The following is a 13,598-nucleotide window of genomic DNA, read 5'->3' on the forward strand; positions in this document are numbered from 1 at the left end:
TAATTGTGAAACTGGTTTCCTCATTGAACTGAAACACAGACACTCAGATATTACCGTCAGTTTATCGATGAAAACAACCTTTGAGTCTTCTGAACAATATAAAATTTGGTTATTGATTTATTAAAATTAATATTCCGAATTAATACGTAGCATGGTTTCTCTTTCATAAAAGAGCATAAAACCATAACGCTACATTAATGGCGAGCGTATCCAGTCTTCTATATCTGCGATATGTCTGATTCATAACATCTAAAAGCTACAAACAACGCTTTTCTCTGTGTTTCACTTTGATGTCTTATTTTGAAAAACCGGAAATTGTTCCGCTGAAGTCACTCTTCCGGGAGACGTCCGGGTGATAACTTGACGGAGAAGAACTCCGATCTCAGATTGACCGCAAATTACAGACCTAACTTTGATTTATCCCATCTTCGCCTTCGGAGCGAACGTGTGAGTTGTGCTTTTGACTGAATTCTGTCCATTTTGACGCGCCGCCGCGTCTCTAATCTAACCTCAGGTCGGAAAGCTACGTTTCCGCTCTGACCATTGCTGGGTGAGCTACCGTGAGCAGCTTATCCTCAGTTCCTAAAATTATCACTAAATTCTCCGAACCTCCGAACCGAGACTAAATTCTCGGACACCTTTCGTCTCAGTGTGTTGACACTGTGGGCGAGCTATTGTGGAAAATACTTCCATTGCATGGGCGACTGATAGAAGCCGAATCTAAACGGAATGCCCGGTGACACCTACCGTAGCTTGATCGCTAGGTAAACGTCGTAAAGCGAAGCATGGCCGTCACGCGTTACTGCATTCAGATTGCGTACGCTTTTTAAAGTCCGTATTAAAAGTGGAGCGAGATGCCTACTTGTTAATCGGGAAGATTTAAGTCTGGTTGCTACAGACAAAGAACGCTAGGCCTGGCCGGAGAGCTAAGCTAGCGCCACAGTTAGACAAATAGGGCACGCGTCCCGTTAGATTGTCGAACCATTTCTGACACAGTCAGTCTGTGTCCTCACAAAACCCGCATTGGCGGTGATTCTTGTACATCGCTACGGTGTGTAGAATCTACAGTTTGCTACGTTTGTCCGTCTGATAACATCTCGGCAGCGTAGGGTTTATTATTTTTTTTTTTTTTTTTTTGGACCGGTGAACGGGTCGGCTTTCACAGTCTCCATCGCTCGGATCCATGCCTTTTTCTTCCATCTTGTGAAGTTGTGTGTATTCATTTCTCTCTCAACAATTCCTTGTTTTACCCTGTGTCATAAAGTTAAGTACGCTACGGACAGTCCTTGTTTGTGTGAGACATATTAAGGAATCTGCCCGGAGTTTTACGTCGGCTCAGAAGGTAAAAACGCGAGTTGCTCTGAACTTAATGGGAGATGGACGAGACACGACAAAATCTTTCTTGCACTGTTACACCTGATGTAGGGTTCTCTGACGTTCTGCTTCCAGAACATGCCAAGATGCAGGAGACTGTTCACCGGCTGGGCAACGCTGGTCCCTCCGCCCGCCCGAACGGGCCCGTTTTAGGCGGGTGCCGCCGGTCGGGAACAGTGGGGACTAGTGGCTGCGGTTCGGTGCCAGCTGCACTGGGTCGGAGGTGGTTCTGGTCTGCAATTCTTGACGTGAATTCATGCAACATGCTGTTTACAGTCATAACACTTTTTCTTTACTTTTATTTCTTCCAGGGGGTCAAAAACCCACCATCAACATGTAACAATCTGAAATTGTCATGACAATATGGAGCTAAGCACTCCACTGCTCCTCTCACTTTTTTTTCTTCTTGATTATAAATCTGCTGCACCTGTGTGCAGCTGGCTGCCGCACCCTAAACAGGAAAAAAATAGAAAGTGCCTTCAAGCTCCACAGACTTTCTCTCCACCTGTGAACAGAGTGACGTGAACACAGGCGCACAGTGATTTCTACTGAGTAAACAGGCTGTTTTTTAATCAAAGAGGCCGTTAATCCCTCAAGGATTGAGACAGATCTGGAAGAGACCCTGGACGCACCATATTCATCGCTACTTGACCACTGATGTAAGTTCCTACTGACCGTAGCGAGAAAAGGAAAATGAAGCCAAAACTCATCTGAAAATTCTTTTAAAGGGGGATTGCTTAATCGGATTGCCCATTGAAGAGATCCTTACGTCAAGCAAACGATCTACTAAAACGTGAGTTAAAAAGAAAACTAAACTCAGAATTTGGGTTTGCTCAATGACAGGATGAAAATGGAATCGATTATTAAAAGAAAATTATTTCCTTTGTAGTGAGAACGTGTGTTTCAAACTTCTCATCACTCTCATTTGTTAAACGACCCCTGTCAAGTAAGTTTATTTGAAAATTTTGTGTATATATGTAAATAGTAGAAAATGATATTATAAGTGTAATTTCTTTGTTTGTTTATAGCTTTTCCAACACAAGGGTAAAATTCTGCACTCACCTGCAAGCACCTCTCCTCCATAATGGACAATTCAGCTAAATAAACCGCATCTGTGAAATTGCTCAAACCTGATTTTCCTCTGGACTATTACCTCCATTCATTTCATTTTTTTGGTCAGACAACTTAATGTAAGGGTGTATGTCTAGTAACATATTTCCTTGTGTAACGGGAGATTTTATGTTCATTCACCATTGCAACTTGTACGCCTGTTTTTTGTTTTGTTATTTTATCCCATGTGTCAGGAGGGAGACCTGACTGGCGCCCAACGTCCATATTCATCTATTTAGTCAATAAAGCAAAACCTGAAAACCGTTACATAAAATAGTGGCGCCCAACGTGGGGCCCGAACGTATTTGTTTGGTCAGAAAAACATAATAAAAATAATGAGCACGCAAGACCATAATGAGGAAATGATGGATTTAATGGGACGGACCACTTCTCCTGCAATTTCTGCAACCAGGTGTACCACAGCACACACCCTTCTAGACATGGAGTTGACAGGGTTGGATTTGCTTGGACCTCCATTGATTGATCAGCCATCTTCTACTCTCCAGAGTTCTTCACCTGCAAGATTATCTCCCACCATACAACCTTGTCCCTCACAAGGTCAATCTGGAGATCAAACGCAGAGGTCAGAACTGAAATTGATAATGAAGGATTTAAATCAAAACATGGAGATCAAACTAAGCAAAATGGAAACAAAAATGAAGAAGTTAAATAAAGAACAAACACAGGAAATCTATGGGCACATTGATGCACAATTTGAATACTTCCTGTCGCAAATAAAAGCTTCTTTTGGATGGAGAATGAAACACCAGCAAACTGAAGTGTTACAGGAAATTCAAACTTTGTTAACCCCAATTACTGCCAGTGTTGCTGACCTGCAAATGGACGTCACCAACCTGCAGAGGGAGCTGACGGATCAAAGAGCCACACTAAAAGAAATGTGTGAGGAAATTTCAACAAATGTAAAATCTGTACATCAAGTTCAGCAGGCTATATTGGATCAAACAACTCAAACCGCATATTACAACTTACCAGATACCACAGATGTCATAAGTAGACCCCGGATGGAGTCTACTGCAAGACCTGCGGCTCAAACTACTACCTCTGACTTTTCTACAACACCTGCGAACCGTAGCCATCTAGGAAAAAGTCCAATAAAGCTACAGTTTCCAACGTATGGGAAGATGGAAGATAACCCTGATCCTCTTCGTTACCTGGAAAGATGTGAGGACTACTTGGCCCTTAATCCTCTAACTGATGAAGAGCTAATGGCAACCCTGAGGAATGTGTTGTACGGCACAGCTAGAGACTGGTGGGATGTTGCCAGACAAAAAATCCGAACTTGGACCGAATTTCAAAAAGGCCTCAGATCTGCTTTTCTCACAGAAGACTATGAAGATGAACTAGCTGAAAGAATCAGAACAAGAATACAAGGAGACAATGAAAGCATCAGAGATTTTGCTTATATGTACCAATCCTTGTGTAAACGTTGGAAACCAAAAATCACAGAAAAAGAAATAATAAAACTGATTCTGAAAAATATCAATCCAAACTTGGCTAGTCAACTACGTAGTAGCAGAGTGAGTACTGTAGATGAACTTGTACGGATGGGACAACAACTGGAGAAAGACAGAAATAACCAGCATCATTATGAAAGCCGGAAAAAAGAAACTACCTCAACAAAACCATCTACTTACCGAGCTCCGAATTCAGAGAACACAAGGTCTAGATCACGCAATCAAACGCAGGCATTTTGTTGGCACTGCAAAAGTAACCATTCACCTGCTACCTGCCCACACAATGTTCAGCATCGTACCTTTTCACCATCTATCTCTGAAAATCAAGTGACTCAACCGATGACTACAGGAATTCCTATTACCTTTGGACCTCCAGAAACCCATACTACCGTTTCTACCTATAGCAGCCCATTACCATCACAGCTATTGGTATCATTAAACATTGGATCTTGGAAAGGAACAGGAATTCTCGACACTGGTTCTTCATACACCCTCATCAATGAGAAGGTATGGTCAAAAATAAACAAAAACATGATCTCTTGGGAAAGAGGACCCCTATACTTGGCCGATGGTAGAAGTCAACAACCACTTGGATGGAGCGACTTGACCATTACAGTGAAGACTCAAGTAATCACATTACCTTGTGTTATTCTACCAGCACACAGTCTTGTTTATTCAGCAGTCCTTGGCCTAGACTTTATCTCTCTCTCAGGATTACAACTGAATGTAGCAGAACTTAAATATTGGTTTAAGTCGGAACCAGAACAACAGTATGCATTTGGGCAGAACTCATCAATCAGCCAACCCCAACTTGCTCTTTTCACTGCAATAAACCCAGCTCATTCACCAGCTGTTCCATTGAATAAACATCTTTTCCAAAACATCATTGACAAAGCACACCTTGACGATTTTGGAAAAAGTTCATTACATTGGCAATTGGAAACAAATTCGGATGTGTGTTCAAACTCATTGGGATGTACGGATGTACTCACACACAAAATCTACTTGTCTAACGATGTACCCATAAAACAAAAACCATACAGAGTCTCGCCCATAAAACTGCAAATAATAAAGGAACATGTATCTGAAATGCTGGAACAAGGAATCATTGAGCCTTCTACTTCCTCATATGCTGCCCCAGTTGTACTGGTACCAAAAAAAAAATGACCCTAAACTACGTTTCTGTGTAGACTACCGCAAACTCAACGCTGCTACCCACACAGACTCGTACCCACTACCAAACATACAAGAAATCCTAGAATCTCTCGCTGGAGCAACCATATTCACCACCTTAGACCTCAATAGTGGATATTGGCAAGTCAAAATGAACCCCACAGACAAAGAGAAAACTGCTTTTGTATGCCCCATTGGATTATACCAATTCAAAGTAATGCCCTTTGGATTGAAGAACGCACCAGCTACTTTCCAAAGGTTGATGGAAATCGTCCTTGGAGAACTCAAAGGAAAAAAATGTTTTGTATATCTTGATGATATCATCATTTACTCTTCCTCCCATACACAACATCAACAGGATATTCAAGCTGTATTGGATAAACTACGTGAAGCTAACTTAACTGTGAACATGGACAAAAGTCAGTTTTTCCGTACACACCTGAAGTTTCTTGGGCACACTGTTTCTTCAGAAGGGATAACTGTGGATGAAGAAAAGAGCAATGCTGTACAAGACTTCCCTGTTCCAACGAACCTCAAACAGTTGCAAAGGTTTCTTGGAATGGCGGGATGGTACCACCGCTTTGTACCTGGATTTTCTCACCTCACTGAACCATTGAATGCACTGAAAAGAAAAGGAGAAAAATTCAATTGGACTCCTCAATGTCAAACATCTTTCGAAACTATTAAACAACTGCTTACCTCTCCTCCTGTATTAGGACATCCAAATTTCAACTTACCTTTCATTGTGTACACAGATGCCAGTGATGTAGGTCTTGGAGCAGTCTTAGCCCAACAAACTGGGTTAGGTACGGAGCAAGTTCTCGCCTTTGCCAGTCGAACTCTAAACAAAGCAGAAAGAAATTACTCTACGACAGAACAGGAATGTCTCGCTGTGTTATGGGCATTAGAAAAATGGAGATATTACCTGGAAGGAAAACCATTTACTGTAGTAACCGACCATTCTTCATTAATCTGGGTTTTCAAAACACAAAATGTCATGTTGTGGTGAAGGAATCTAACCCACGACATACAGAATCAGATCTGAGACGGTGTAAAATGTTTTAAATAAGAATTTATTTAAAAGGGAAACCAAGGAAGCAGCGTAAACGTAGCTGAGTTCTTGCACGAGGAAGCTGGTGCGGGAAAAACTGTGGACAGATCGGAGTTAGATCCAATTTGCGGATGGAACAGGGAATCAGGCTTATGTGGAGGACTTACGGTCTGGAGAGGTGGGAACTGGTTTGAGGGAGGAGTGGTCCGGTCTGGGTAGCAGGGACTGAGATCCAGAAAAGAGACGTGGAGGGAGCTGAGCTTGGGAAGGTCCAGGGAGGTTAGGTGGGCAGCTGGAGGCGGGTCTGGCCAGGGGAGAGGCTGAGAGACGAGCGGAGTTGGAGATCCAAATGGTGTGGGCTCCAGAGTTCTGCCAGTCAGAGATGAGTGTGTAGGTTTGTCTGGGAACAAGAGCAGGAGGTCACAAAGGCAAAAATCCAAAATCCAAAAACACATCAAATCTCAAAAAATCCAAAATCCAAAAACAAATCTAATTCTCAAGAGTTTACAGAGCTCGAATAAATTTCACAAGTGGCTGTTAGAAGGTACCCAGGTAGAGTAATCATCCAGCGAAGTGTAGGAGTCTCCCAGCTGCTTAAATACCCCTGGCCAGCTGATGAGCAGATCTGCTGCAGCTTGGTCACCTCCAGACACGCCCACCTGCAGAGGGAAACTCAAAAGACAGGGAGTGACAGCAGGGAAATACCTCAGACCGTGACAGTACCCCCCCCTCAAGGGACGCCACCCGGCGGCCGAGCAGAGGAGGAGGAGGAGGAGGAGGAGCGGGCCAACTCGAAATCCCGAATGAGAGAGGGGTCATCGATCCATGACCTCGGGACCCACTGCCGATGTTCCGGGCCATAACCCTCCCACTCGACCAGGTACTGGAAACCTCGGCCACGAGGTCGCACATCCAGAAGGCGCTGGACACGGTAACCGAGGCCCCCGTCAGCGAGACGCACAGGAGGCGGAGGGTCGACAGGAGGGCACAGGGAACTGGAGATGACAGGCTTAAGGAGGGAGACATGAAAAACGGGGTGGATCTTCATGTGGGACGGCAGATCCAAGCGGACGGAGGACGGGTTGACGACAGCAGAAATCGTGTAGGGACCGATGAATGTGGGGGAAAGTTTTCTGCAGTGGTCCTTTAATCTGATGTCTCTGGTGGAGAGCCAGACGCGCTGTCCAGGCGCATAGTCTGGGGCAGGACGCCGGTGCCGGTCGGCCAGACGCCGGTTGCGTTCTGCAGTCCTCTGTAGGGCCTGTTGCGTGGCCGCCCAAACCCGTCGGGCCCCCTTCAGGAACTGAGGAACGGAGGAAACTGTGGTGGGAAATACAGAAGGGAACCAACTGGGTTGAATACCTGTCGAGGCCTCGAAGGGAGATAGTCCAGTGGCGGAGGAGACATGGGCGTTATGGGCGTACTCGATCCAAGGAAGGTGGGTACTCCAACTGGAAGGGCTAGAAGAACACAGACAGCGGAGCATGGCTTCTACCTCCTGATTTAGTCTCTCGCATTGGCCATTCGACTGCGGATGAAAACCAGATGTTAGCGCCACCTTAGCTCCTAAGCAGGTGGCGAAGTCCCTCCACACCCTTGAGATAAACTGAGGGCCGCGGTCAGAAAGTATCTCCGCAGGAATGCCATGGAGCCTAAAAACATGCTTAACAAGCAGAGTGGCAGTGTCAGCGGCAGAAGGTAGAGCCTTTAGCGGCACTAGGTGACAAGCCTTGGAGAAACGGTCGATAATGGTCAAAATAACCGTAAAGCCTCGAGAAGGGGGAAGACCGGTGACAAAGTCTAGTGCAATATGGGACCAGGGCCTGGAGGGAATGGGTAGCGGATGTAATAGTCCAAAAGGGGGTTGGTTACTTCCCTTGTTGCGGGCACAGGTTTGGCAGGCGGAAACGTACTCCTTGACATCCTTAAACATTGTTGGCCACCAGAAGGACCTCCGGATTAAGGCTACGGTACGACTGATACCAGGGTGGACAGAAAACTTGGCGGTGTGGGCCCAGTTAATCACCTTATGCCTGACGGAAGGCGGAACAAACAGGGTGCGGTTGGGTACCTGATTGGGACAGGGGTAGTTCTTTTGAGCCTCGAGCACCTGATCCCGTATCTCCCAGGTAACAGCTCCCAGGACACAATCCGGTGGTATGATGGTAGTGGGCTCGGGATCCGAATTCACCGAGAACTGTCGTGAGAGAGCGTCGGGCTTGATGTTCTTGTTGCCTGGTCTGTAGGAAATGATAAAGTGAAAACGTGAGAAGAACAGGGCCCACCTGGATTGACGTGGGTTGAGTCTCTTAGCTTCTTTGAGGTAGGAGAGATGTTTATGATCCGTCCATATCACAATGGGGTGCTCAGCTCCCTCCAGCCAGTGCCTCCACTCCTCCAAGGCGAGTTTCACAGCTAGGAGCTCACGATCTCCCACATCGTAATTTCTCTCGGCAGGGGAAAGGCGCCGTGAGAAGAAGGCGCAGGGATGGAGGCGGTGATCTGTGGGGGAGGTTTGAGAAAGCACAGCCCCGACTCCAGTGTCCGAGGCGTCAACCTCGAGAGTAAACTGCTTTGCAGGGTCTGGACGGGTGAGAATAGGGGCCTGAATGAACCTCTCCTTTAAGTCACAGAAACTCCTGGAGGCTTCAGCATCCCAAATGAAAGGCCTCTTAACTGAGGTTAGTTGTGTTAAAGGGGCGGCTATCTGGCTGTACCCTTTAATAAACCGACGATAGAAATTTGCGAAACCCAAAAATCTCTGTAGCTGTTTGCGTGTGGAAGGAGTTGGCCAGTCTTTAACTGCCTGCACCTTTTCGGGGTCAGGTCCCAGCCTTCCACTCTCCAGTACGAAACCCAGAAACTTAACAGATGGGGCATGAAACTCGCATTTCTCCGCCTTAACGTAGAGCCGATTCTCGAGTAGGCGTTGGAGAACGGCTCGGACATGACCAGTGTGTTCCTCGGGGGTCCTCGAAAAAATCAAAATGTCATCCAGATATACTGTGACAAACTTGTTCAGGTAGTCACTCAAAACAGTGTTGACCAGGTTCTGAAAAACGGCAGGTGCGTTCGTGAGGCCAAAAGGCATGACTAAATACTCAAAATGTCCTATTGGTGTTTTGAAAGCCGTCTTCCACTCATCTCCCTCTCTGATGCGAACCAGATGGTAAGCATTTCTAAGATCCAGCTTAGTGAATATGGTCGCATCTTGTATGGGTTCAAAAGTGGATGACAGTAAGGGTAATGGATACTTGTTTCTCACCGTGATTTGGTTTAAACCGCGGTAGTCGATGCAAGGCCTCAGGGTGCCGTCCTTCTTGGAGACAAAGAAGAAGCCAGCACCCAGAGGAGAGGTGGAAGGCCGAATTATGCCGGATGCCAGGGACTCGGAGATGTACTTTTCCATACTTTCACGTTCAGGCTTGGAGATGCTGTAGAGACGGCTAGAGGGAAGAGGTGCTGCAGGGAGAAGATCTATAGCACAATCGTAAGGGCGGTGAGGTGGTAATGAGGATGCTTTATGTTTAGAAAATACCTGCTGGAGGTCGTGATATTCAGGCGGAACCCCGGTGAGGTCGGGTGGTGTGGTCTTCAGGGCTCGAGGCTCGGAACTAGAACGGGCTGGTCCCAAACAGGTTAAATGACAGTTATTGCTCCACATCTCCACTTGGTTTGTGACCCAGTTAATACGGGGGTTATGGTTCTTAAGCCAGGGATGACCCAGGACCACAGGAGACTGAGGGGAAGGAAATACAAAAAAGGTGAGTTCTTCACTGTGGTTACCTGACGTCATAAGGCGGATGGGTGCAGTCTTGTGAGTGATAGAGGTGAGGGAGCCTCCGTCCAGAGAGGATACACGGTAGGGTGTTTGTAGAGGGAAAGTGGTAACCAGGAGTTGCTCCACTAGCTGTTGGTCAAGAAGATTTAATTCACAGCCAGAGTCAACTAATAGGAGAGAGGGAAGAGTAATGTGATTATGTGACAGAGAACATTCCAGCAAACACCGAGAGTTTGAATCTGACCGATAACCTCCCACCAGTACTCTCGGGGCTACTGATGGGACCTGGAGTTTAACTGCTTGGGGCAGTTGGCCACAAAATGTCCAGACATGCCGCAATACAAACACGCCCCTGAACTCATGCGCTTGTTTCTCTCCTCTTGGGTTAATTTAGCTCGACCAATCTGCATGGGCTCACTGGGGGGCGGAGCTGGAGCTGCTGGATACACATTTTGCGGACAGTTAAGGCGAGAAGGTAAGGGGAAGTTGTTACCTCTTTGGCGTACCTTATGTCTCTTCTCCATCCTACTGCACAGTGCGATAAGGCTCTCGAGATCAGGTGGTTCCTGGCAGAAAGCAAGTTGATCCTGAAGCTGCTCGTTAAGAGCCTGGGTGAACGCCCCCTTAAGTGAGGCTTCATCGAGGGTGGAAGTGGCGGCTAGGGTCCGAAACTCTATGGCAAAGTCCGCGATTGAGAGCTTCCCTTGACGTAAGCTCCAAATCTGTCTGGCCACTTCAGCCGCTGACTCAGGTTTGTCAAAAGTCATTTTAAAATCCGCCAGAAACTCATCCAACGGACTCTTAAGGAAGTACGGGTTCCGGCTTTTTGCCTCCGCCCACCGGAGTGCCTTACCTCGTAGAAGACCGATGATGTAGGAGATCTTAATTTCATCGGTGTAAAAAGACTCCGGAGATCGCTGGAAAGCCAGCTGGCATTGGAGGAGAAAACCTCGACAAACCTCCCGGTTGCCGTCAAACGTCTCCGGTGGAGGAGAGGTAGCGACCCGGAAGCTGGGCAGACTGGATGGTGCAGGAAGAACGGGTCCGGGCAGACTCTGAGCGGGGGATGAGGCTTGCTCCGGGGAGGTGAGTCTGTGGCTTAATTCCTTTACCATCGTCCCTACTTCAAACAAGGTGTGGTTAGTGTGGGAGAGTTGATCAGACAGAGCTTGGAGTGAATCACTGTGCTGAGCTAGGGTGGCGGAAACGACAGAGGGAACTGATTCTGTACTGAGGTTAGAGGAATGGCTGGATGATTCTGTCATGTTGTGGTGAAGGAATCTAACCCACGACATACAGAATCAGATCTGAGACGGTGTAAAATGTTTTAAATAAGAATTTATTTAAAAGGGAAACCAAGGAAGCAGCGTAAACGTAGCTGAGTTCTTGCACGAGGAAGCTGGTGCGGGAAAAACTGTGGACAGATCGGAGTTAGATCCAATTTGCGGATGGAACAGGGAATCAGGCTTATGTGGAGGACTTACGGTCTGGAGAGGTGGGAACTGGTTTGAGGGAGGAGTGGTCCGGTCTGGGTAGCAGGGACTGAGATCCAGAAAAGAGACGTGGAGGGAGCTGAGCTTGGGAAGGTCCAGGGAGGTTAGGTGGGCAGCTGGAGGCGGGTCTGGCCAGGGGAGAGGCTGAGAGACGAGCGGAGTTGGAGATCCAAATGGTGTGGGCTCCAGAGTTCTGCCAGTCAGAGATGAGTGTGTAGGTTTGTCTGGGAACAAGAGCAGGAGGTCACAAAGGCAAAAATCCAAAATCCAAAAACACATCAAATCTCAAAAAATCCAAAATCCAAAAACAAATCTAATTCTCAAGAGTTTACAGAGCTCGAATAAATTTCACAAGTGGCTGTTAGAAGGTACCCAGGTAGAGTAATCATCCAGCGAAGTGTAGGAGTCTCCCAGCTGCTTAAATACCCCTGGCCAGCTGATGAGCAGATCTGCTGCAGCTTGGTCACCTCCAGACACGCCCACCTGCAGAGGGAAACTCAAAAGACAGGGAGTGACAGCAGGGAAATACCTCAGACCGTGACACAAAAACCAAGCACCAGATTAATCCGATGGGCCCTACGTCTACAAGAATTCACTTTCACTGTGGAATACAGGAAAGGGAGATACAACACAGTGCCGGATGCCCTTTCACGAGCTCCACTGATGGACTCAGAACATTCTTTTTCCTCTTGTGCTGTTGTACTGAGATCAAAAACAGACACATCTGATCCTTTGCAAATTACAGATGAAAACATCTGGAGAGAACAACAAACAGACCCCTTTGCCCAAAAATTATACACTGAAATAATGGAAAAAGGTGAAATAAAGGAGAGTCAAGTAATCACATATACAGTATTGGAAGACAAGGTTTACCGAGTGGTTAAACTGCCTCACAAAACCACTTATCAAGTCTACATACCGCCTTCTCTCCGATCACAACTTCTATACCACTACCATAATGATCCCTTATCAGGACATTTAGGCAGATATAAAACTTATAAAAGACTGCAAGCTCTTGTCTTTTGGCCAAAAATGAGTTTAGATGTCAGAGACTATGTGCGCTGTTGCCAAATTTGTCAAGTATGCAAACCCGAAACCAGAAAGCCTACTGGTAAGCTTCAACAGCCCACCATAAGTAAACCATGGGAAATGCTCGGAGTAGATCTCATGGGCCCCTTTCCTCGCAGCAACAATGGTAACATATACTTGCTAGTATTTGTTGACTATTACAGCCGGTGGGTCGAAATGTTTCCTTTACGCAAAGCCACAGCTGAAGTTGTAGGACAACATTTAATAAAGGAAATATTGACTCGCTGGGGTGTACCTACATACATACTCTCTGATCAAGGACCTCAATTTGTTTCTTCTCTTTATGATGAACTTTGTAAAAAATTGAACATGATACCTAAAAGAACTTCTGCATATCACCCACAAACGAATTTGACGGAAAGAGTCAATCGCAACATTAAAACCATGTTGGCCTCTTATGTAGATGCAAAACACAAAACGTGGGACAGATTCTTACCCGAATTCCGTTTTGCCATAAACACCGCCGTTCATGAATCCACTGGAATCACTCCAGCCGAACTGAATACTGGACGCCATCTCCGAGGACCTCTAGATGCTGAACTCAACCCACATCTGAGTAATCCTGATACTGCTGCCTATTCTACAAGCAAACACTTGGCTGAACTGCAAAAATTTGCAACAGATCACCTGGAAAAAGCGAAACAGAGCCAGAAAAGACACTATGACAAAAGACACCGTGATGACACGTACTCCGACCAAGATCGTGTCTGGATACGCACGCATCATTTATCAAAGGCTGATAAATCATTCACTGCAAAACTTGCACCTTGATGGAAAGGACCATATCGAGTCATCAAACAGACTGGTCCTGTAAATTATGAAATCGTGCTGGAAGATACTGGAGAAGACCATAGAATAATCCATGTATCGCAAATGAAACCTTGTTATCCTACGGCAAGAGAATGGGACAGGCTACAGAAACAAAAAAACATTAAGATTTTTCAAGAAGACAGTGATGAGGAAGATTTCACTGGATTTCCTCCCATTGATCAAAAATCTTAATGGAAAAAAGAATAAAATAAAAAATTTAAATCAAAACCGAATCAAAATGT

The 13,598-nt window shown here is 46.1% G+C and overlaps 1 long non-coding RNA gene across 1 annotated transcript; it reads left to right on the top strand.

The window, feature by feature from the left end:
- Nucleotides 1-984: 984 nt before the first annotated feature.
- On the top strand, nucleotides 985-2,508 carry LOC139066318 (uncharacterized). The gene is made up of 3 exons (XR_011519233.1): nucleotides 985-2,167; nucleotides 2,264-2,320; nucleotides 2,403-2,508. It is a non-coding gene; the product is annotated as an uncharacterized lncRNA (long non-coding RNA).
- The last annotated feature ends 11,090 nt before the right edge of the window (nucleotides 2,509-13,598 follow it).

The sequence above is a fragment of the Nothobranchius furzeri genome, chromosome 2, assembly GCF_043380555.1.
Source record: "Nothobranchius furzeri strain GRZ-AD chromosome 2, NfurGRZ-RIMD1, whole genome shotgun sequence".
NCBI classification, from domain to species: Eukaryota; Metazoa; Chordata; class Actinopteri; order Cyprinodontiformes; family Nothobranchiidae; genus Nothobranchius; species Nothobranchius furzeri.